Raw genomic sequence first — 4,911 nt, forward strand, 5'->3', positions numbered from 1 at the left:
CGCGTGGACAGCAGCAGCCGGGCGCTGAGCTGAGCTGAGCTGTGCGAGCCCTCCCTGCTTCCTCGCATCTGGCCTCGGGCCACCCTTCTGCCGGCCAGGGCTGCTCCCGCCCCACGGGGCCATCAGGGCGGAGGAATGCAGGGAATGAGGGGACTTGCCAAGGCCGCGCAGCCAGGAAGCTGCAGAGCAGGACTCCGGGGCCGACTCCCACTTAGTCACCGCCGCCCGCGGCCCAGGGCGCATGTGCATGTTCTGCATGTGGGACGGTCTCCGCGAACGTAAGACAGTGAGAACTCCTCCCCTCCCGCTCGGACCCTGTGCTGAGTGGTCGGGTGTGTCCCTGGTTCCCAAGAAAAAGGGGGGACAGGCCTGTCTTTCCCTTAGTTATGCCTTAACCCTGAGCAAGAAACTTCCTCAATGCTAGGGTTCACCCCAATCCCCACTTCCCATGGGGGTTCAAACCAAGGCCCCAGGTCTGATTGTTGAACAAGCTCAGAAGGAGCCTGGCGGCCGCAGCCAGAGGTAAATAAAAGGATTCAGGCAGGAGTCTGCACACGAGGACACGGCGAGGCGAACCCAGAACCGGTGGGAGGAGAGGGAGAGCTAGCGGTTCTTTAGAAAAAGCAGGTTCTTGGGAACGACAGTCCCGCCCCTCGGCCCGGCTCCCCGGGGGGACGGACCTCTGCCTGAGCCGTCCTCCAGCGCAGTGAGTGCTGCCCCATCAGCCCAGGCAGGGCCGGCCACCCGGGCGCCGTGCACAGAAGGAACATTGTTCTCACCTGCCTGGCTCTATGGACCTACGGGCTCCAGGCAGGAGCCTGCTTGTCACTGAATCTGCTTTGTCACTGAATCGAGTTCTTTCAGATCAGAGTCAACTGAGATGAGCACCTGCCTCTGCACTCGTGTCAGAGTTAACGGAGCGAGTGTCCGGGCTCCTGGGGGAGGGTATCGGGGCTCCCGGGGGGAGGGGGTCCAAATCCCGGGGGGAGGGGGTCCAAATCCCGGGGAGGGGGTTCTGGAGCCAGCCGGCCACTCCAGGCTGCAGCCAGGGCCGGCCCTCCTCGCAAGGTCACCAGGCCAGGCCCCTGGCCGGGCTCCCAGAGGTCAGAGGGAGGAGGAGCTGGACGCCTCACCTGGGTTTAACCTCTGCGCAGAGCGGCGTGTCTCACCGTGAGCTCTGCTCTCGACAGTCACCGAGCGAGATGAAACACAGCGAGCGACCGCTAACAACCCTGGGAAGCTTCCCGACTTTACAGTGAGAGCCGTGAAGCTGCGGGCCAGACGTCAGGATGGGGGTCACCCGTGGCCTCCCCGTAATGCGGGGCCTTTGGGGTGCTGGTCGCGTGCTGGTCCCCGATCGGGGTGCCAGTTACGTGGCTGCGTTCCGTCTGTGAGCGTTTCCCGGTTGCACCGTGGCCTGTGCTTCCGAGTATCTATTCTCTTCAGGGAAATGTTTGCAGCGGAGCCCCAGTGTCCTTAGCCTAGTTGTGATGAGCTGGGTTTTTCCTGGTGACAGGCTTGGAAATTCAGTTTCAACCTGACTTAAGTTCCTATTTCATCTCAAACTCACTCGACTGAGTAGATCGCAGTGTGGTCGGCATGGCCTCACCCCTGAGACGGATGTTGAACTGATGACACACGTGCAGTTCTGTTCGGCGAACGGGGGCTAGTAGGTCACCAAGGCTTTGCCGTCTGTGAGCGGCTGCCTCCGACTCACTGCTGAGTTCATCATTTCAGTGTGTTTTGTTTTGTTTGTTTGTTTTTTTAAAATATATTTTTATTGATTTCAGAGAGGAAGGGAGAGAGAGATAGAAACATTAATGAGAATCATTGATCGGCTGCCGCCTGCATACACTCCACTGGGGATGGAGCCCGCAACCCAGGCACGTGCTCTAGACCGGAATTGAACCCTGGACCCTTCAGTCCGCAGGTCGACGCTCTATCCACTGAGCCACACTGGCTAGGGCTTCAGTGTGTTCTCTAAGGTGTTTCATGCTAACACGAGGGAGCTAACAGGAGGGAGCTGAACTCGGGAGCTGTAGAACCAAGACGTAGAAGGAGGGACCCTTTGAAAAGGGTCAGGGGAAGGATCAACCTATAGTTGCCTCCGAAAATGGGGACACGTGAAGGACGCTCACAAGTGATGGTCTTGGTTTTTCCAGGGAAAAATGAAAGCAGGGTCTGCGCCGGGAGGAAGGGTTGGGCTGGGGCTGACTGGGTTCCCGGAAAAGGGAAACAGGAAACACCATTGCTGCCGTCACCTTGGCTGAAGGTCACGGAACGAAGGTACTAGCGAGAGTCAGGTCCATGGTCGGCAAGAGAGCTCCGCGTTCGGTAAATACAAGGGGGAGGAAGCCGTGATCCGGGTGAGAGCAAAGATTCGAGGTCACAGAGGACAAGGCGCAGGCTCAAGGGGAGGAGAGGCAGTGGGTGGGTGGGGTGGGGAGAGAAGCCAACTCACAGCCCAACCTGCGCAGTGGCATCCACTCACCTGATGACTGGATCCGAGGTGTGGCCGCAGCTGTGGGTTTCGGATTCAGCGTGAAGCTGAAGATCCCTGTTGAGAAGGATGAGAAACCATGGGTCAGGTGCTGACTGAGTCATCACTGCAGATGCTGAAATCACGGGGCGGACCCAGAACCTGGGGACAGTGCCGAGGCTGACACAGAGTTTCAGGGACCCAGCTGGGCACAGGCACGGAGGCCCGCGGTGTCCTGGTCAGGGCCACACGACAGCAACTAGCCAGGCAGGCACAGCGTGCCCTCACCTGTTCATCACCTACTCTCAGCCAACCCGTGTCCTCAGGTTAGCCCAGTGATGGCGAACCTATGACACGCGTGTCAGAGGTGACACGCGAACTCATTTTTTGGTTGATTTTTTCTTTGTTAAATGGCATTTAAATATATGAAATAAATATCAAAAATATTAAGTCTTTGTTTTACTATGGTTGCAAATATCAAAAAATGTCTATATGTGACACGGCACCAGAGTTAAGTTAGGGTTTTTCAAAATGCTGACACGCCGAGCTCAAAAGGTTCGCCATCACTGGGTTAGCCTCTCTGCTTTTAATGATCTAAAATCCAAAATGGTCCCCACTTATCTTCCCATTTTGCCAGGGTAGTTTGGTTTTTTTTAATATATATTTTATTGATTTCAGAGAGGAAAGGAGAGGGAGAGATAGAATCATCAGTGATGAGAGAATCATGAACCGGCTGCCTCCCGCACGCCCCGCACTGGGGATCGAGCCCACAACCCGGGCCTGTGCCCTGACTGGGAATCAAACCCTGGCCTCCTGGGTCATGGGTCGACGCTCAGCCACGGAGCCACGCCAGCCAGGCTGGATGGGGCTTTCTAATGACCAGCCCTTACCCTGAACGTGTCACCTCGGGGCCAGTGCCCTACACAGGCGTCTTCTAGGTCAGTGGTCGGCAAACTGCGGCTCTTTGGCCCCTTGAGTGTGGCTCTTCCACAAAATACCGACTTCTGCGTGTGGGCCACAAAGTTTCAATCGCATGTAAGCGAGGGCCCGCACATGGTATTTTGTGGAAGAGCCACACTCAAGGGGCCAAAGAGCCGCATGTGGCTCTTGAGCCGCAGTTTGCCAACCACTGTTCTAGGTTATCTCATTCCAATGAGGGGGAGAAACCGAGGCCTGTCCACGGTCACAGACTGGGAGGTGAGGCCTGTCCACGGTCACAGACTGGGAGGTGAGGCCTGTCCACGGTCACAGACTGGGAGGTGAGGCCTGTCCACGGTCACAGACTGGGAGGTCGCAGGGCGTACACCCAGGGTGTCCGGAACCAGAAGGTGCACTTAGCCTTAGACACTGTCCCCGCGTAAATGTTTGCTGGATCTGAAAAATCTGCTTTAAAACCAACACCCCTACCAGTGGCAGAGCTAGAACGCAATGCAGGCACCTTCCTGGTTAGACACAGGTGACAGGGAGCAGCGAGCTGAGCACAGGAGCTTGGTCTCCGAGGGGTGCCCACCTGCCTGGGACCCTGTTGGCGCCACACACACAGCAGGCCCGCGGTCCGGTCTTCACACTGACACGATCACAACTAAGATGGCTTTGGTGTTTCCCTCCCTCCGATTCCTCAACATAATGAGGACCCTCATAATGGTGCTGATACACGGGTGTCATTTGTGCCGGTCCCTAAACCTTTACTGCCCTCCTGTAGCCTGCCCTCCTTCCGGAGCCCCTCACCCCACCCTGCTCCACATTCACCCACACATGCACACACACTCGCACACACTCACATGCACACACACTCACATGCACACAGACACTTGCACACAGACACTCACACACACACACAGCAAAGTGGCTCTGCAGGTCCGCTTCCCCGCGGGCGGGCAGGAGGGCGGGCAGGAGCCTGGCTTTGCTCCGGGTTCGGGTTGGGACACCGATTGGGGGGCACAGCCCGAGAGCCCAGCCGCGCCCCTGCCCACCCACCCCCTCGCCGGTAGCAGCAGGAACGTGGCTGGTCTCCCAGGCCCGGCCCGAGGCCGCGGGGGCCGCCACCCGCGGTCTCCGCCTCCGGGCGCCGAGCCCTCCGCGTTCCCCGGGGAGTCGCGTCCCGGTCCCCGCGGAGCCCCCAGTCCTCGCGGCCGGTCCCCGCGGGCGGCGAGCAGGGAGGCGGCGGGCGGCGGGCGGGCTCTGCGCTCCCACTCGCTCCACGCGCAGCCCCGCTCGGCACCGCGGGGGCGGGAGGCGGACCCTGCGCTCCCGGCCCACGGGCGACCCCGGAATCCGGGACCCGGGAGCCGCGTTACGGGAATCCGGCCGCCAGGCCCCGCCCCTCGCCGTGCGCGGCCGTCGGCCAATGGCAGGACGCGCCGGGCCCCCGGCGACCAATCCGCGCGCGGGGCGGGGCGAGAGGGGCGGGGCCGGGAGGAGGCCGCCGGGAG

This window comes from Myotis yumanensis, unplaced genomic scaffold, assembly GCF_028538775.1.
Source record: "Myotis yumanensis isolate MYYU_CA2020_CCGP unplaced genomic scaffold, mMyoYum1.0.hap1 SCAF_4, whole genome shotgun sequence".
NCBI classification, from domain to species: Eukaryota; Metazoa; Chordata; class Mammalia; order Chiroptera; family Vespertilionidae; genus Myotis; species Myotis yumanensis.